This window comes from Choloepus didactylus, chromosome 10 (genome assembly GCF_015220235.1).
Source record: "Choloepus didactylus isolate mChoDid1 chromosome 10, mChoDid1.pri, whole genome shotgun sequence".
In the NCBI taxonomy this organism is placed as follows: Eukaryota; Metazoa; Chordata; class Mammalia; order Pilosa; family Megalonychidae; genus Choloepus; species Choloepus didactylus.
In genome coordinates, this window is record NC_051316.1 from 124,816,114 (window position 1) to 124,837,605 (window position 21,492).

Here is a 21,492-nt window from a genome sequence, read left to right on the forward strand (position 1 = left end):
CACTGCGTTCGCTATGTTGTATTCTTGTTTTCATTGTCACAAAATATTAAAAAAATATGGAAAGCTTCATGAATTTGTGTTTCATCCTTGCACAGGCACAATACTAATCCTCTCTGTATCATTTCAATTTTAGTATATGTGCTGCCGCAGTGAGCACTGCATCCCATAAATTTTGGTATGTTGTGTTTTCATTTTCATTTGCCTCAAGATATTTCCTAGTTTTGCTTGTGATTTCCTCTTTAACACACTAGTTAGGAGTACATTGTTTAATTTCCACATATTTGTAAATTTTCCATTTCTCCCTCTGTTACTGATTTCTAGCTTCCTTCCATTGTAGTTGAAGAAGTTAAATTGAATAATTTCATTATTTTTTAATTTACTGAGACTTTGTTTGTGACCTACAATATGGTGTATGATGTAAACTGATCCGTGAGCACTAGAGAAGAATGTGTATTCTGTGGCTGTTGGGTGAAGTGTTCTATATATGTCTGTTAAGTCTAGTTGGTTTAAGAATATCATTTAAGTCTTCTAATTCCTTATTAACCTTCTGTTGTGTATTAAAGCCTCTACTATTAATGTAGAACTATTTCTCCCTTCATATGTGTCAATATTTGCTTCATATATTTGGGGGCTCCTCAATTAGTTGCACATATATTTAGAATTATGTCTTTTTTAAAAAAATTGACCCCTTTAGCAATCCCTTTGTCCCTTGTAACAGTTTTTGACTGGGGTCTGGGGAACTGGGCTTTTATGTCCCTCTCTGGCACCAGCAAGCATATTGTTTGCTGCTGCGAGGTTAGGGGATGAGCAACAGTAACTACAGTGCAATGAGGGCAATTCAGTAGTATTCACCACAACTTACCAGCCTCTTCCTCCTGCTCTTCCCTAGATACTGTACAGTGTTCTGCTAGATTCCAGCATTTCAAAACAATTGATTCAGTTGTTTCATTAAACTGCCTGTTTAATAGTTGTTCTGGTGGAGGGACTGATTCCTGGGGCTTCCTACTCTTCCATCTTCCCACAATCAAAATATATAATCTTAGTGTAAATCTATTAAAGAAATTATATTTGTTATCAGATTGCTGTCCCACAAAAATAGAGAGGAAAACCCCTTCAGGCCAAGATTGTTTCACTAGTGCCTTATATAAAAATTTAAAGAAGAAATAATATCAATTTTACCAATCTTACTCAATTCTTTCCATAATAGAAGAGGATGAAATAGTTCCCAATTGATTTTATGAGTCATGCATAATCCTAATACTAAAACCCAACAAGGACAGCATAAGAAAAGAAAACTAAACTACAAATATTCCTCATTAACAACAATGCAAAAATCCTCAACAAATACTTAGCAAATCAAATTGAGCAATATCCAAAAAGTATAATACATCATGACCAAGTAGGATTCAATCCAAGGAATGCAATCGTGCGTTCACATTTGAAAATCAATTGATGTAAAGAGCAACACTAATTAAGGAAAGGAGAACAACCATATGATCACTCCAACAGAAGTACAAAAGGCACCTGACAATATTCAACACCTACTGTTGATACTAACTCGCAACAAAATAGAATCAAAAGGAAGTTTCCTCAATCAGTGTACAAGTTATCAATTATTTGCCTCTCAGCTCTAAACTGACTCTTTTTCCTGGTTTTGTGATACTGGAGCTGAACCCTGTAAACATTTCTCTTTTGTCCACTGCCACAATTTTAGGCTTTTTCAGTAGAGAGTGTGGCAGGAACACTGCAAGTCAGAGCTGAGAAAGAGGCTTCTTTTCCTGGTTCCAGTGTGTTCCTCCTCTTGCACCTGTGATGTGGATGCCAGGGTATGCAGGAGACCCAGGAGCTCCATTTCCAGTGGGTTTCACCAGTACTCCAACTGGCAGCTGCCTGCCTACCAGTGTCAACCCTCAAGCTCTGGCTCTTGGCATCCTAATGAACTTCTCCATAATCCAGGTCCACAGCCACACCCATTCCAAAAGGTCAAAATTTCAGCTTTTGGGCAGGAGAGGTGGGGGTTCCTCTTTTACGTTTGTTCTTTCCTTGATATTCTTCCTAAGCCCAGTGTTAGTAGCTGCCCCCTATATTTGCTATTCCTGTATTCTTCAGATCAAGGGCATCTTTGAAAAACTGACAGTTAACTTCCCACCTAATGTAAAATACTAAATGCTTTGTCCCTAAGATTATGAATAAGGCAAGGATATCCACTCTAACCATTTCTACTCAAATTTATAATGGATGTCTTAGCCAGTGAAATAAGCCAGAAAGGAAGGAAAAATGCACAAAGGACTTAAACAGACAACTTCATATGCTAATGACTGTCAAGCACATGAAAAAGTACTCAACTGCTACCTTTGCATTAGGTAAGTGCAAATTGAAATAAAAATGAGATATCCAACCGAAATGTTAAAATTAAAAAGACTGACAAAACCAAATGTTGATGAGGATGTACAGCACATGGCACTCTCACATATTGTTGGTTAGAGTATAAAGTGATATCAACATTTTGGAGAAATCTTAGGCAGTATATACTAAAGCTAAACATAAGCCTATCCTATTAAAGAGAAATTCCATTTCTAGGTATTAATATAGGAGAGGTGAACACATATGTCCACAAAAAGACTTGTACAAGCATCTTATTCATTTATTCATAATAACATTCATTAATAATAGTTCAAAACTGTAACCAACATAAATGCCCATCAACAGGTCAATGGATAAACAAAATGTGACATATTTATGCAACTTAATAAAGACTTTTTGTGGAATACTAATCTGCAATAAAGAATGAAGTATTGATATATGCAACAGTATGGATGAATCTCAAAAACATGTTGAGCAAAGATCACTAGACACAGAAGAATACAAACTGTACATTTCCATTTATAGGAAGTTCAAACACAGGCAAAACTAACCTCATTTTAGAAATCAGAACAGTGGTTGCCCATGGAGGTGAGGGTTTCTTGGAAGGGCAAAAAGGAACTTTCTTGTGTTGCCAAATGTTTTATATCTTGATTGTGGCAGTGGTGACATGGGTGTATAAATTTATTAACACACATTTAATTATGCAATTTCATGTACATTTCAATGTGTACAATTTACCTCAATAAAAATAAAATTAAATTAGTGGGGCCAATATAAAGTTGGCAACTTATTTCTTTTAATATAAGCCCATTATAAAAACTTAAATCTATTATCAACATTATTTCATAAAAAAATTTTAAGCTTTTAAAGAAGGATTGTCCTTCTTAAGAAAGGCCAACTGGCAGCTTTCCACCAAGGTATTTTACATCCTTCTTGCCTTTCCTAAAGAGAATCACTAATGATTGCTAATCAGTGTATCTATGGCACACATTACACAGGATTACCCAGGCAAGAAATACTCCATTACAAATGATCACAATGTTGTTTGGAGTATCTACTCCTACCACTTTCAATATGTGGCAAATATTTAAGACCACTGATTTTTCTGTCCATGATGTCTTTAATACTATGGCATCTCTCTTCCAACGGCCTCTCAAATATGCCTCTTACTGAACCCATTTCAGACGTTCTGGAAGATCTCTTTGAATGCTCTCCTGACCTTCCCTCAAATGGATTTTTTTGAACACTATGTACACTATATTTTGTGATATCTTTCCATACAAACTCTTCAAATTTAGTGAAAACTCACCCAGGTATTTTCAAAAGATGGAGTAATAGAAAGATAGACTTAATTATATACACATACTCAAATACATTAAATACTACAATGACCTTATTTCTCTCATTTCTCTACAAAATGGTGAAAACCTTGTCATCAGTGGGAGGAAAGTGGTCTGTGGACTAGAATTAGGAACTAATGCTCCTCACTGGGGGCCAAACTGTGCTCTGGTGATCCTTATGTTTCTTCCAACAAGACATAATCTCTACATTATATGCAAGGACTCTCCTTTCCATACAGCTACATTCAATAACCTTGGCACAGCCCCACTAGTGCCACTTACAACACCAGCATTTTTAACACCTTAGAATCACCTGCAGAGCTTTTAAAAAGTATTAATGTTTGGTTCCTACCTCAGACCAAATGAATCAGAATCTTGGGAGGTGAGACTCAGGCTTTGCAGTTTTTTAGAATTCTTTTTAAAATTTTTCTATTGGAATTTTAAAAAAGCTATACCTCTTCGTATTATTATTTTAGTATTTTCTCAAAGGACTAAAATTTACATTGTTAACTTTATAAAGTCTACATAGAATATTGTAACATTTAACATAAGCTACAGAACTCTGTAATAGTATAATTATATACACCTATCCACACCATTCTTTATGCTATAGTTGTCATATGTATTGTATCTATATGTGCTATAAAGTCAATAATAAAATTTTATAATTTTTTACTTTAACAGTCATATACATTTAAAAGAAATTAAGTGAAAACTAATCATTTCTTTTTACCCACATATTTGCCTTTTCTCATGCTTTTCATTCCTTCCTTGGGTACCAGGTTTCCATCTGGCATTACTTCCTTTCAACCTGAATAACTTATGTATTTCTTGAAAATTTTTCTCATCCTTATTTCATTTTTATTCTGGGAAGACAGTTTTACTAGATATAGAATTCTAATTTGATAGTATTTTTCTTTTTGCATTTTAAAGTTATCATTATTCTGGCTTCCTGCATCTACTGATTCTGTGGAGAAGTAGGCTGTCATTTGTATTCACTGTTTACTGTATGAAATGTGTCTTTTTCTCTGGCTGCTTTTAAGATTTTCTCTTTATTTTTGATTTTCAGCAGTTTGACTATTGTGTTTCTAGGTGGAGTTTTCTGTATATTGAATTGTTGGGGGATTTGCCAAGTGTCTTGAATATTTAAACTATGTCTTTTACCAAGTTTCAGCAATTTTTGGCCATCTTTTTCTCATAATTACTTCTCTGCCTCATTCCTTATCTCCTCTCCTGGGAATCTTAATCAAGTGCCATTGTTCTTTCAACATTATTCCACAAGTCACCGAGACTCCATTTTTTTTTTCTTTAATGTTGGATAATTTTTATTGATCTATCTTCAAGTTCACTGACTTTTCTGTCATCTCCAATATGCTGACCAGCCCTTCTAGTGAAATTTTTATTTAGATATTGTATTTTTCAATTCTAGAATTTCCTTTTGGTTCTTTTTTTAAAGTTTCTTTTTTTTTAAAGTTTCTATTTTCTGTGAGATTTCCTATCTGTTCATTCATTACAGGAATATTTTTCTTTGCATCCTTGAACAGAGCTATAATAACTGCTTTAAAATCCTTGTCTCCTAACATCTGGATCATGTGGGGTTGTTCTCCATGATTGCCTTTTCTCCTCAGTATGGATCACATTTCCCTGTTTGCCTTTATGTCTAGTAACTTTGGATAATATCTTGGACATAATATCTTGCATAGGCAAGCAACGGCTAAAATTTCTGAAGGGTTATTCTAGTCTTAACTATTTTAGTCTTAACTAGGCTGCCTTGAGTTTGTCCCATGTGTATGTAGTTTAGAGGTCAGCCAGAGTTTTTCTATTTATGTGTAGAATTTGGGGCTTCCCCTCTGTGGGTCTCTCTGTTCTGAGAAATTTCTCCTGACTTTCCAATCATCACCCCAAATACTGCCACTGATTCCTCAATAAGTAAGGCTGCACAGTTCTATTCAAGCTTTAGCCATCTTTGAAGAACTGATTAGGCCCTGCAATAAAAAGGAAATTAACCTAATGCTGTTTCCCTCTTCCTTTTTCCCAAGAATTGATTCTTTTCCAATTTTTGCCTTCTTCTGGTCTTTCTTCAGTTCCTCCAGATAGTTGCTTCTGAATATTTTGTTCAGGGTTTAGAATTGTATCTGCTTGAAGGTTAATCCAATATGAGCTACTCCACCATTACCAGAAGGCATTGCTATTTTTTCAAAGCTCCCTAGATGGTTGAGAACCACTGTACTGGTCCTGTTGATGCAAGAAGTATTTAAGCAGTCTCACCTCTCCTTGTCCTTCAAACTAAGTTAATCTAAGACATGATAGCCCTGCAATGACCACTGAGAAAGCATATCATCAGTCATCCAGGTAACTAATCTAACCTGGAATCTGATATATAGTGATTATCACCGAGCTTCTATATTTCCTCCCAAGCTACAATTTACTCCCTTGATCAACAGTATGGCCCACTGGGGAGAATAGCCAATGAATAAAAACAGAAAGTAAATGAATAAAATGCATAAAAAATAAAATGGATAAAAAATACTAAGATCCATGAGAGAGAGTCTAATGGTATTCTCAGGACTACTGCCTGAGTGCCTTGGTTGATGCCTCAATTTTAGCTTCGAAGTGACTAATTCAATCTGCTTGAATGCACTTGTTTCCATATTCAAAGGACTTATCCTTCTGTGATTAAGTCAGGACTCTTTAGACTATGTGTTCCTTAATAGAATCAAAGGTTGTATAGAGTTCTTTCAACTCCATTAATTTACTTAATACTCTTAAGAAACTTTTGAGATAAGTATTCTCACAATTTTAAAGAACAGGAAACTGAAATGCAGCATATTTAAGCTTATACCTGCCCCAAATCACTCAGTTAGGAAGAAGCAGAGCCTAAGTCATGAACTTAGGTCTTCTGACTTCCAAATCATGTCAAATGATTTTGCCAGTGCTACAGCTGATCGACATAAGGGGAAAGAAAGAGATCCATGGAAAGGATTATAAAGATCAAATGTACCACTGGAGTCAAGGAGGGTGAGGACTTAGAAAAAGTATTTGAATTCAGTGACCAGAAGGTCATTGGTGTCTTAGTATCCTAGCTGCTAAAACAAATAACATACAATGAATTGGTTTAAACAATGGGTATTTATTGGATCACAGTTTTGAGGCTAGAAGTCCACACTTGGGGTATTGGTAATGTGATGCTTTCACCCCAACGATGATGCAAGATGATGTTTTTGCCCCAAAGAATGTGGCATTCTGGGGCTGGCTGCCAGTCATCCTTGGGGTTCCTTGACTTTTCTATCACATGGCAATGTTCTCTACTTTCTCTTCTAGGTTCCGTTGACTTCTGGCTTCTAGCTTCTTATGGCTTTCTCGCTGTGGACTTCTCTATAAAGACCTCCAATAATAGGATTAAGACTTATCCCAATTCAGTTGGCCATACCTTAACTAAAAGTAGCATCTTCTAAATGTCCTATTTACAAAGGGTTCACATACAAACATATTAAAATTAAGAACATGTTTTTTCTGGAGTATATAACTCAATCTACTGCAGTGAGTCAGCTGCAAATCCTTTTCCTTCTGCCCAGTATAATCAATTTTTGAGTTTTAAATCTAACCCTTCAATAAATTCTCAAATCCATTCAGTCGCTTCTTTCCATGGAAGATCCTTCATGGTCTGACCTATTCAACTCCTCTAACATCATCTATATTTTCTACCTCATGTTCAATGATCCATCCATACATATTAAACCCTACGTTCTTTCTCTCCTTGAGGATACACCAAGAATACTACAAGGTATACCTGCCTCATTTCCCATCTTCACTTAACATAAATGTTATCTCTTTAAGGAAGCCATTCCTGAACCAAGGATGGTTTAGGTGTACTATATCTTAATTACCCAAACAACTTGTCTGTTTTCTCCATTAAACTATGAACTCTTTGAGGTAGGACTGTGCCCTTTTTGTGGTTGTATTTCCATAATTCAGCGTAGTGGTTTCTGCACAAATATGTGTTGAATGGATGAATGAGATAGATTATCAGCAGTTACAAAGCAACAAGATATTCTAACCTGGCCTCAAGAGCAAAATCTTTGTTTATAGGTAATAGTATGTTTTGGCCAAAAAGCCCAATGCAAATTCAGTTACTTAAACTTTGAACTTCTCTTGCCAAGATATCAAATTTGCCTCTACCATTTCAACAATTATACTTCTGCAGAGATAGCTCTAGAGGAAAAGCAGCAAATCTGAAAGAAGATTTCTGTAACCTTCAAAAGTTGTTTTAAAACTTCAGATTTTTCCAGCTTAGATCAAGCAAGGCAAGTACTTAAGAAAACTGCAATTCTAAATGTTCAGTTTAGCAGTATGGAGAATTTTGCTGATTTTCATTGTGATTTCCAAGTGAGAAAAACCCTAGAATCTTCAAGCCAGCACTGACATAGGAAGAACTTGATAAAATATTTTTAATTGTAAAGATTCTCAGTGTTTGAAGGGCCCAGTGAGATCACTGGGTTTATCCATCCAGTGTCCACTTGGATGATCACTCAGTTCTTTTGCAGCACTTTTTTGAGTCATTTCAAATTGGCTGGAAGGGCTTTGAATGACTACAGTAAAGAGATCATGGAGTTACAGAGACAGGCTGAATGCATATTTGCAGGAATGCCTATTCACACACTCAGCATTACTGTCAGCTCACCTTTATTCAAGGCTTTCAGGAAGATATACTGTATTGATGATGCTTACAAATGCTCTTAGTACCAACCATATTATAAAAACATTTTTAAAAATTACAGGTGCTTTTGGACCACAGCAGTGCACTGAATTTAATTTGTACAGGGAGAATGCAAATATAAACAAAATTACGAATTTTATTTACAAAACCGTGATTAATATTTATCATTATTAAATCTGTTCCACACAATTTACTGGAATTTAAAGTCATTCACCTGGCATTAAAGAGATGATACCAAGAACTCTGTTCATTAGAGAATCAGTTAACTCATTATTTTTTCTGACTACCTTCTCCATTCATACTCCAAGTGATAGCATTATAGCATAAGTAAAAGCATAGAAGAAGAGATTTTGAGATTGGATCCAACACGCTATCACTGGCATCATTTAAATACAATCCTGTTACTTCCTTTAATTTGCTAAGGGTTATTTTTCTTGGGAATTCTTTAGAGGAAACAATTTAGCCAGTGCATAATTCTTCATTCATTGGGTTAGTTCATGTAGGAATAAATGAAAGACTTTGTTTTGTAAGGAACCACATTTCTAAATGAACATGGGAGAAAAATAACTGTCAAATATCCACACTTTATTATTAACTCATCTATTCTTTTAATTTAATGCCTCACTTATTTTTGTCTAATAATAATGTTAAAATGCTTATCACTTGTTAATTCTGACAATGAGATGACAATTTATGCAAGTTCTTCCCTAAAGTTTCATTTTTAAACTCCATTTAAGTGGTTTACTTTCTAGCATTACCAAAGACAAAAAGAACTAGCCTGGATTTGTATTTTGAGTGTGTGTATGTGTGTGTTTTATACATCCAGGCTTGAAAATATCATTTAAAGTTACACAGATTTACTATCCAAAGGGATGTGTAATTAAATTTAAAAAGGGAGCATACGTTAGCTGAGTTGACTTCAGGATCTATTCCTTTGTATAAAGGGCTTTCATATGCCTTCCTCTCTATTCTGAAAGCACACAGTTCCTTATTCCCTTCATCATGAATAAGGCTGACATTTGACAGCTTCACAAGGCTGACAGGGTTACCCAACAGCCCACCCTCCCTATTCTCAATCCAATTAGACCTCTAATCCTCCAGATGAAAGGCCCAACTGCTCACGTTCCTCATGACAACGACAGCTATTGATTATTTGTCACTGCAGCTAACACCTTCCCTGTCGAGGCTGCTCTGACAGAAGCAAACCTACCAAATTAGACAGCACTTTATCCGCCCTGGAGGCCAAATGGCACAACAAGTAAAGGCTAATAAATGGTATAAAAATGAACAAATCATAACATTATGACAGGCTGATCGTTGCCAGCAGTCTCCCAGCTCAAGCTTGATGTTCTGTTAGACCTGCTCCTTCTCTTTTCCCTCTGCTCTAGCTCCAACTTTGACTGAATTAAAGGCCAGAACAATTAAGGTATTTGACCAGCAAAGATAAGCCAATTGAAGTATCTCCAAGGGACAAAAATGTCAATAACTGACTGCCATTTGTCAATACAAACATTCTGGAGATGCAAATGCCTAGGCCTCCGCTCTCCACTAGGCTGCACTGACTCTCTATCCAGGGAGGGTCAGCTCAAATGGGCAGTCCCAGCTATTTAACCAAAAGAAGGAAACAAAATAGAAAAGAAAGGAAAAAGAAGCATATAGTCCCAGGAGAGGAAGTATTCTATGAAGAGCAAGCAGGTGTCAATCGAGTGGAGGCAGGGGGGTTGTAAGAGAAAGAGATAGCAAAGCAGAGCTAATATTTAGCAACTGGAATGTCATCGTACATTTTTAGTTGAGCAACATACATACTGTAAGAAATGCTGGACCACCTAGGAGAATTCACAAAGCTATAACTTTGGCAGTGCACTCATTCGTTCAATAAGTATTTTTTGAGTACCAACTGTGTACCAGGCATTGTGCGAGGCAATGAGGATGAAGTAGTGAAGAAAACAGACAAAAAATTCCCTGACCTCATGCAGTTTGCATTCTAGTGGGTAAAAGACAAAAGCAAGATAAATAAGTAAAATATATAGTATTTTAGATAAGGGATAAGTGCTTAAGAAAAAAATAAAGCAGAGGAGGGGGAATAAAATGTGTGAGCTGAGGGGGCTATTAAGATGGAGAGTCAGGGAAAAGATCTCAGAGACAGTGACATTTGTAAAGACTGGAAGATTGCAGGAGAGTTAAACACGAAGTTTGTTATTGGAATAGCATTCCTAGCAGGGGCGAGAGCAAATGCAAAAAGCTTGCAGCAAGAGCTGTCTTCACTTGTTAGAGGAACAGCACTGAGGTCAGAGTGAGAAATCAAGGGGAAGGTTAGAAATAAGGTCATAAAGGTAACGGGATTCAAAGCATATAGGGATTTATAGGTCACTTAGGCGAGAGGGTTTGGAGCAAAGGAGTGACATGAACTGACTCAGGTTATGAAGATCACTCTGGCTGATGTGTCAAGTATAGTTGTCAGGGGGCAATACCAGATGCCAGGAGACCAGTTACAAGGCTACAACCATAATCCAAGCAAGAGATGAGAGTGGCTAGGAATAGGAGGGTGACAATGGGGTGGACAAAAGTGACTGAATTCTGGATAAAATTAGAATATGCAGCTAACAAGATTTGTTGATGGACACCAGTCTCATATAAAAGAACAGGACTTTGCATAAAAATGGGTGCTTAATTCAAGTTAGTTGAATTGCATTCCCTACCTGGCAGTTCTATTTAAAATGCTATACCTTAACTCTATGGCATCAGAGACATCCTCCTTGTCCAGTGCTTGCTGCTGGGGGCCCCCCGGTGAACCAAGATCCTATCTAGGGCCCCATCCCAGCTTGGCTGCAGCCTTTGAACTTGCATAAGTCACTTGACCTCTATGTACCTCCACTTCCTCCTCTGTAAAATGGGAACAGTCCCTGTCTCTCCTTATCTCACAGGTATGTTGTAAGAATAAATGAGGTAATGCTTAAAAAAGAAAAGAAAAGAAAAGAAAAGCTACGCCTTGCAGCAAGGATGCTGTGTGAAGCAGGATTTTCTAAAGACAACTTTAAGCAAAGACACTGGAGTCAGATCAATATTTGAATCCTAGCTCTGTCACTTGATGAATTACTCAAGCTCCTTGCATCTCAGTTTCTTCATCTATACAATGTGATACTCTATCATTCTCAGCTGGGTGAGACAAAGAAGTAGAGATGTAAGATAGAAAAGGTTAAAGCTAAAAACCTCTTAGTCCTGAATTAGAACAGGAAGTGATGAAATCATGACATTTTTACTTAAAAAAATATTTCCAAGCTCTGTTCATTGTAAAGACTTAGAAACAATGACCAGCAATGAGCTCCTATAGACCCTGGATTATAGTCTCCAAATATCTTTTCCTACTAAAAGGGAACCAGAGTTCCTTGGAAAATGGCCAATTCCAGGTCTGGAGCAAAAAAAAAAAAAAACAGAAAATGAACCTGGAATAGTTGGTTGTACCAGATGGCAAAGAAGCTGTCAAATACTAGGATCATGTCAAAAGCATCCAGGAGCCAACATGAAGAAGCTCCACAGGCCAAAGATGGAATAATTTGCGCATCAGTTAAGAATAATAACTTTAATGGATTGGTACAGCAAATATATTAAAATGACACTAAAAAATACTATGCTTTTTTTGTGATGATACTAAAAAGGAGAAAAGAAAAAAATTAATCGGTCACAATGGAAAAATGCCAGGAAATTAACTCATTATTTTGAAAACTGATAAATTAAGAGAAAGAATCAAGCATTTATTATTCCTTTTCTATATGAAATATACCATTAGGTAATCTAATAGTAGATAAGAAGTTTCTCTTTAGTAAATTATTCCAGCTAATAATAGAAGAGATGATAGAATTAGAATATCACCATTTTGCAAAAATAGAGACAACTAAATATTATGCACCTCCAGATGAGAAACATGTCATAACTATGAAGTAGTTTCGCTAAAAAGAAATTGAACCTGAATCAGATCAAGCCTCTCAATCCAATACCTAATTTACAGGAATACAGAGAACAGAGGAACAGATTAACCAGGCCCAGAGAGAGAATCAACATAATTCAGACTGTAACAGTCTAGACTGAGACCTCCCAGTGGGGTAGGAGTTAAGCCAGCATTAGGAAAAAAAAAAAAAAAAACTGTCAGAAAAAAAAGAGAGATACACAGAAATCTATAGATTATTAAAAACTTAAAAGACATCACAATATACAACAAGCAATCACAACTAGAACACTTATTTGGATCCCAATTCAAACAAATGTAAACAAATAAAAATGACATTTATGAGAAATTGGCAATTTGAATACTGATGGGCTTTTGGTGAGATTATATTAAATAATCCTTGCTAAATATTTAAAAAGTGTTATAATGGCTATATTTAAAAAGTCACTTAACTTTAGAAATACATATTGATATAATGATATAATATCCAGGAGTTGCTTCAAGATAGGAAGGGGGAGGTGGATGGAAGTGTAGATGAAATCAGATTAGCATGACTTGGTAATTACTAGAGTTGAGTGATGATACATGGGTGTCATTATATTACTTTGTCTACTTTTGAAAAGGTTTGAAGTTCTCCCTAATAAAATGTTTTAAAAGAAATGTGACTTAAGAAAACCTTACTGTCAAATTCACTGACTCTTCCTTTCACATTTAAACTCCACCAGAAAATTAAAAACATATTTAAAATTGGACCACTTCTCATTACCTCCACCACTACCACTCTGGTCCAAGCCAGCATCATCTCTCAGCTTCCTAATTAGTTTCCTTCTTCTGACCTCAACCTTTTGACAGTCTATCCTCAACATAACAGTTAGAATGAGCTTTTCAAAATATAAGCTGAATCATATTTTCTGGTTTTGAGCCCTTTATTAACCTTCCTCTCTCATGAAGGGTAAAAGCAGAATCCTTAAAGGGCCTATAGGCCTTAACACAATCTCTAATCTCTTTACCCTTACATGATCTCTGAACTCTTACTCTCCCTACTAGAACCACAGTGGTTTCCTTGCTGACTGCTTCTTGTCTTTGTACTTGGCATTTTCTCTCCTGCAAGGTCTACTGTCTCATCTCCTTCAGGTTTTGGTCAAATGTTACTTTCTTAAGTGAGGACTATCCTGATTACCCTATTTATATTTGCAACCCCAAGATTCCCTATCTCCCTTCCCAGACTTATTTTTTTCCTACAGCACCTATCCCCATCAAACAGAAAACTAATATATTTTATAATATGTACTCACTTGTTTATTGTTAGTTTCCTAATGACAAAATGTAAGCTCTGAAGTTAGGGATTTTGTTTTGTTTTGTTCACTGCTATATCCGAAACATATAAGTAGTACTTTATGATTAGTAGGTGTTCAATAAATATCTGTAGAATAAATTAATCTTTTGATTTTTAGACCAGTGCTTTTCACCACCACAGCTCTCAGTTAAGTGTATGGGATAAAGGGTTGAGTAACATGCTAGGTGGTGTCCACACTTGTTACTGGCAGGGCTAAGTGACTTAACTATCCCCTTATTTGGGAACATTTGGGAGGAAATATCCATATTTGCTAAAGTAAGAAGGACATTGTTTCAGTTTGCTAAAGCTGTCAGAATGCAATATATCAGAAATGGGTTGGCTTTTACAATGGGGATTTATTAACTTACAATTTACAGTTCTCAGGCCATGAAAATGTCCAAATTAAGGCATCAATAAGATGATACCTGGACTCTGAAGACGCCGGCATCTGGGACACCTGTCCCAAGGGAAGTACATGGCCAACATCTGCTGATCCTTTGCTCCCAGGTTTTGCTGCTTTCAGTTCTGGTTGCAGTGGCTTCCTCTCTGTGTCCTGTGGATCCTCCCTTAGCTTCTCTGGGGCTTTTCTCTCTCAGCTTTTTCTGTCCTGTATTCTCTCATAAAGGACTCCAATAAAAGGATTAAGACCCACCTTGAATGGTCACATCTCAACTGAAATAACCTAACCAAAAAGTTTCATCTGCACCCACAGGAATGGATTAAAAAAACATGGTCTTTTCTGGGGTGCATAACAGCTTCAAACTAGCATAGACATCAATGTAGGACAAGGGTTAAGCCACACTAGTTGCAAGCAGAGTTGGCACGGATGGCTTTTTTTGGAGTGTAAGGCCGAAGTGCAATGCCACAGGAAAGAATGCCACAAAGGTGGCTTAGGCTAGACTATGGTCAATGTTCTAGAAAGTGGTTAGGTTCCAAAACCTCGTAAGTGTGAAAAGGACATTGTGGCTGACACTGTGGACTGCTTGCCTAACATCTATGCCCATCTTCTTCCAGGCTAACAGACCCTGATTTCTACTGATCCTTTAAATGGTTATGTCCTTCAGAGAAAGTTCGGGCCTCACCAAACCTAAGGAGTAACTGTGATTGATATAAACAATCATGGTAGTTTCATTCTACTTGTCAAGGGAAGGGTTAGGCCTTGGAGTCAAAAGATAAACTGAAAGTCTGCTACAGGGCTTCTGGGAAGGTTTTCCTTGCTGTTCAATAGGTGAACAAGATAAGGATATTCCATTTTCTGCTGCTAGATGTTGTGGTCTGCATGCAATGCTTAGAGCTTGGGCAGTCACATTGAAATTAACATTAAGAGAAGCAAGTCTAAGACTATGAGCCAAGATACTGAGAACAACAGAGAAGAAAGATGGAAAAAATACCCAGATCCTTGCTGATGTCACTGAGTCACTGAATTAACCAACCCTGGATCTTACCTCTTGTTATATAAGACTTCTTGATGTATAACATTATAGATATATTTGTCATTTAAGCCAATTTTATGTTACTTGTAGAAAAAAGGATCCGAATGATAAAAATAATCATGATGGACACAAATGATTACAGAGTCACTTAAAAAAATATGAGATATTTCAGAAAAGGGAATCATTTAAAACATGGGTACATTTCTGATTTGGCTGATTGTGCTACTAGCCCATTACTTATATAATAATCTATTATCTATGACTCCTTTTTGTGGTCTTTATGGCGTTGATGTCAGTTTCCAGTCTTTTATTCCAGGCTTTATCTTCTGTTTGAGATGCCCCTGGTAGCCAGTCTGACTGCATGGTACTCTCTAGAAGTTTCAGTTTGAAATCTTTTGAGTGGAAAAACAATGGGATTGATAATTATCTTTATGGGTCTGTGTGATCCTACAATTCTCCCAACTAAAGTTCTCCACCTGTAGAGTATGCTCTCCTTTCCCCAGCTTTGGAACTTATCTTGACTCTACTCAAGGGAAGATTTAAGCCTGGCTCATTAGTGGTGGTCCAGATATCCTGTCCTGCTCCTGCAAACAAGTACTAACCTGGTATTCCAAGGTCTAGCAAATTGATATGTATCCATCCATCCACTCAATAGTACTATGGGATTAAGCATTGGGGCTCCAATTATGTTCTTTACATAATAACCTAAAAACATTCTAACATCCAAATTTTCTCAAGCCTTGCCCTTTGTGTGTTCTCTCAGGAATGGTGCCCTGTCATGCCTTACCCCCTCTTTCAACTCTGTTACTGTTGTTGACAGATCACATAAAACTCAGCATGTTGTGTATTCCAGGTTGCCTTTAGCTCTACTTGTTAGGATACCCACCCCCTATTTTGATTGGACTTTGTCTCATTTCCTGCCCATTCCAGGGATGCCCTCAGTCCTGGTCATTCCAAGGCTAGCTTGTCCACTATCAAGTGAATTTTAAGTTCTACCTCTGACACACTGACAAAATTAAAGTAGGTCAATATTCAAATTATTTTTGAGCACAACATTCAGTTTATAGAATTTTTATTGGGAGAAGATAACGGCCTAGACAAAATGGTAGCAAAGGGAATGTGAAGGAGATAATGAATGTGAGATGATTACAAAACAAGATCCAACAGAACTTATTTTATCTGGGAACTGAGGAAGTCAGAAGGAGTCAAAGATGAAGGTAAAAGCTTGAGCCCAAATTACTGAAGAATATAATTTCCTTCACAAAAATGGGGAAATTAATAAAGGAAGCTAACTTTTAGGTTATAGTGGAATATATAACTTATGAAGGGAAATAATGAATAACTGAACTAAATTAAAGGAAAGTGCTCACAGCTATAAATCTATAAATTCAGACTTGCAAGTCAACCTTAGAGAAGTGAGAAAGAGCAATCAAGTTCTGAGGGAGAAAGTGTCAATACAGGAAGGGACTCTACTTGAACAATAACTTATGTGGATTTCATAATCTGCACATAAAGGATGAGACTAAAAAGATAATCTGCAATGCTGTTGGGGAAGACATCCAACTAGACTTTTTAGATTTCTCACCATTACAAATATCACTCTGTATTCCACATTCAGATTCAGTCCTGCTGAGTCCTGAGAGCAACCCTCTAAGTTTGCACAGTATGCACACCTTTGCGGTTATCTTGTGTTCCTGTCTCAGTGGCTGGCTGTGCTAAAGGCTGAGACCTTTGAAAGCAAGAAGAGCGTCTTTCTCCTTTCAGAATGTTCAGTGTGTAGTAAAAGCGGAACCATGAAAGTGGAATAGAGTATGTCTCAGCAAATGTGTGCTGAATGAGTTCTCAGAGGGGCACTGTTTCAATATCCACTAGCTAAGCCTTCACTTGATAAATAGAACCACAGCTTGATGCTGCTCTGTTCTTACCTTCCTAGCAACCATTTTACTTCCAAAAGCTATCCTGCTTAGGAATCAAACTGTGTCCTTAGTTATCACAGGAGGAGCCCACCCCATGATGCAGGGCAGCATTCTCATTATGCTCAAGTATGAAAGCATCTTTCCAGAACATCCAGATGAACAACAACAGAACCACTGGAAGCAATTAATTAGAAACACATTTGATAACAGGGCGTTTTTCAAGATCTAGTTCACATTCCACCTCCTTCATGAAACTTACCCCAAAACTTCTCCTTATTGAATATTCTTTTCCTCTGTCTTTCTATAGCATTTTATTTGTATTCTGCTGTGGCATCTATGCATTCTGCCTTAAACCTGAATTATTTGTTGATATAGCTCATCTCTCCCATTACAGTTTACTTTATTTTCCATGTATTCCCTACAGTATTTAGACCAGTGCCTGGACTAGATGATAACTGTTAATAGTTAATACCTATTTGGTACTATTTTGATGCCAGACACTGAGCTAAATAAGCTCATTACAGGAACTGGTTCATTTTATTCTCACGAGATCTTGGTAATACAGGTATCATTATTATCCTCATTTTGCAGATGAAGAAATTGGGGATTAAAGAGATAAAAAAGGTTACAGAACTAGTAAATGAATGGGTAGGGACTTGAATTAATGTAGGCTCAATTTCAAAGACTATACTCTTTTTATTCAATACACTTATAGAATTGGAATACAATGAGAACTCTGCTATCAGTGAAGGCTATAAGTGGAAACAAAAATATTTTTTCCAGTATTAGACTTTTTTCATTGCCAATTTAAGTGGCTTGAATTGTGTCCCTCAATAAGATATGTTCAAGTCCTAACCCCTAATACTTGTGAATGTGACTTTATTTCGAAATAGGGTCTTTGTAGAAGTAGTCAAGTTGAGAAGAGGTGACACTGGATTAGGGTGGGCCCTAAATCCAATGACTGGTGTCCTTATAAGAAGAGAGGACACAAGAGACAGACGGAAGAAGACCATGTGAAGATGGAGGAAGAGATTAAACTTATGCAGCTAACCCAAGAACACCAAAGATTGCTGGGAGACAACAGAAGCTGGGAAGAGGCAAGGAAAGATCCTTTTCTATATCCTTCAGAGGGAGTAGAGCTCTGCCGACACCTTGATTTTAGATTCTTAGTCTCCAGAACTGTCAGAGAATACATTTCTGTGGTTTTAAGCTACCAAACTTTCGGTAATTTGTTAAGGCAATTTTAGGAAACTAACACACCCATCAAACTTTAATATTTTAAGAACAGAATCCAAAATTATGGAATTGGAAACAGATAAAAGGCATCCTTTGGGTGACAGTGTGATTGTGAAGACCTTGTGGATCACACCCCCTTTATCTAGTGTATGGATGAGTGGAGGAATGGGGATAAAAACTAAAGGACAAATGGGGTGGGATGGGGGGATGATTTGGGTGTTTTTTTTTTCACTTTTATTTTTTATTCTTGTTCTGGTTCTTTCTGATGTAAGGAAAATGTTCAGAGATAGACTGTGGTGATGAACGCATCACTAGGTTATCATACTGTGGACAGTGGATTGTATATCATGGATGATTGTATGGTGTATGAATGTATTTCAATAAAACTGAATTTAATAAAAAAAAAAAAAAGGCATCCCTTGGATCAACTAAAAAGTATCCGACAAGGCCTTCACTAAATATAAAAATATAATTTAAGATATATATGAAAGAGCTATTAAGGAAAGAAAGGCTATCATGCTTTAGAAATAGATAGAAAAGTTCCCAAAGAAAAATAGTACAGATGGGAAAATAATAAGAACTGGAAAGAAAAATTGGATATGCTATGCCCGTAGTCAGAGACAAATGTTCAGTGATATACAGTGTGTTGAGAAATACTAAGCAATAAGAAAATAAATGTAAAAGGGGTGGGGGAGGACACAACTAAGGTTCTTTTCATTAGAAAAATTTGAAAGGAGGCTGTAAAAGTGGCAGAAATTATAGCATTTTTACAGTGGGAGATAATACCAAAAAAAAAAAAAAAAATTTGGGAAATGAAGGAAAACAGGATTTAGTCCCCGCTCTCTGAAGCCAAAGATCTGAAACTCAGTTAAATCTCAAAGAAAATGTAAAATGTAATGAACTGCTAATGTTAAAAGGGAGAAGGAAAACTGGTTCGAAATAAAATTTAGAATTTTTATAAACTCTATGGATTTTTTCTGACAATAACAACACATGCCTTTTGTGAAAATCATATGCTTTACTATAACTTAAAAACATGAATTTTCAGACAATTCCACTATCAGGGATTTCTACTGCTAATAGTATATTCTTCCATATTTTTTAATGTGTGTACTAACATCTATAACTATGCATTTATTTTTAAATTATTTACTAACAAAAACAGGGTTCAACTATACATACTCCTCAGCAATTTGCTTTTTTCAGTTAGCAATATATCCCAGATATCTTTCCATGTCAGTGCATATGAATTAATCTAATTCTTTTTAATGGCTTCAAGGTATACCACTATATAAAAAAAATAGAATCTATTTAACAATGCACCACTAATTCTTTACAGGTATTGTTTCCAATTTTTGCATTATAAACAATGATGAAATTAACATCTTTGTACATATATTTATACATTAATGTGAGTGTTTTGTAAGGTAAATTTCTAGTCATAGAATTCTAGAGTCCAGGGACAGATATGCTTTTACTAATTGTTTTTTTCTCTTTTTTATTGGATTTTAAAATCTTATACTATCTGAAGTGCTAACGAGCATTTCTGGTTTGAATGGATAGTGGAAACAAGAAAGCATACATGTATCTGCTTATATTTACAAAAAGAAACACAAGAAGCATAAAACAGAAAACAACAAAGTTGGCTGCCTACAAGAGATGGGGCAAATGGGATGGAAGGGCTAGAGGAGTGAGTGAGACTTCTCTAAATGTAGCTTTTTTGTGAAGTTTTGAATTTTGGGGAAAAAAATCAACAAGGATAGAAAGGGAGACAGGAAATCTAAAAATGAAAGCAAACTGAAACAAATGAACCCAACTGTATCTCAAATGAACACCACAACCACTGAAGGGGGAGAGAAACCTAATTCAAGTAACTTACACACTTAGAATTTGAATATATACCCTCAGTTCAGCCTTGGGCCAGATGGCAGGTGAGAGTTATAAACAAATTCGGTACTATTTTTATTATGTGGTATTTTCGCAATGGGATAGGCAAAGCAATTCTGAAACTATTTCAGATATATTTTAGGACTGAGCAAATGAGTACCAGTGTTGAGGATACTGCAGGTTTGGGTTTTCATTGTGAAAGAAAGGGCATACAAATATGGAATGGGGAACAGCAAAAATAAACCTGAAACTGGGGGAACCAGTGTGAACTCATGATTTATAAAATAGTTATAAGCATACACAAAAGTAGGAAGAATAATATTTTAAAAAATCCTATGGTATCATTTAACATGTTGCTATATTCTATTTCCTATAAACTGATAGAGCTAGAAGCTTGATTAGATTATGGCTTGCTTTATGTTGTTGTTGTTTGTATGGCACAGGTGGTACTGTATACTTCATACTGCCTTCTGTCAGGAGGCACATGAAGTCTTCTGGTTTTGCTTTTTGTGTTGTTAAGAATCACCAGTGGGTTCAGAGGTTGTCAACTTGAACCATTCATTATGAGGTTCCCCATCAACCTTCTCCCCAATGGCTTTAGTATGTATTGATGATCATTGTTAGATTCATTATTTTATTAAGGGTTGCAAAATAGTGAAATCTGCTTCTATCATTTCTTCTATTTGCTGGGATTCATCTATAAAGAACTTTATCTCATTATTTGGTTACCCTGAAATACAATTTTACAGGAAAGGCAGGATAAATGCTTGGTATTCCATTTTTCTTTACTTCTTTTCAGAATAATGAGTTGGTCCTATCAACTTCCCAAAGTATTATTACTTACATGGGTTTTAACATACTTAATGTGTTTCTAACCATTGCAGTCACTGTCTTTCTGTTACCAAACTGTTCCCAGTAGGCTTTGATAGATTGCTTGCCATCCAGTGTGATGAAAAGTTTTGGGCTCTTGAGCATGTATTTCCTGTCTCAGACTGTAACCATCATTTCTCTAAGGCGATCTAGTTCCTTTTAGTGATAAATAATAATTAGAGACCACAATCTGGGTGATAAAGTTGCTCACTGATGCTGAGCTAGACATTATCTCTAGACTTTTTCAGTAGATAGAACTATGAAATTATATTCTTAGGAGAAAAATATATCACCAGCTCATATTTGTATATCTTTGTGTATCTCTTATACTGAAAATCTTGGTTACTAATGAAATTATTATAAGCACCCACTTGCTTTACCCTACATTGACATAATTATCCATTTATTTATTTTGTTGTTTCAAAATAACAACAGCATTATTACTAACAG

The 21,492-nt window shown here is 36.2% G+C and overlaps 1 protein-coding gene and 1 non-coding gene across 4 annotated transcripts in view; both read right to left on the reverse strand.

Moving 5' to 3' along the window:
- Nucleotides 1–21,492, reverse strand: part of INVS (inversin) — a 259,001-nt gene that overhangs the window by 172,390 nt on the left and 65,119 nt on the right. The gene's annotated exons all lie outside the window — the stretch shown is intronic.
- Nucleotides 51–157, reverse strand: LOC119505835. Its single transcript, XR_005210870.1, has one exon. It is a non-coding gene; the product is annotated as a U6 spliceosomal RNA (small nuclear RNA).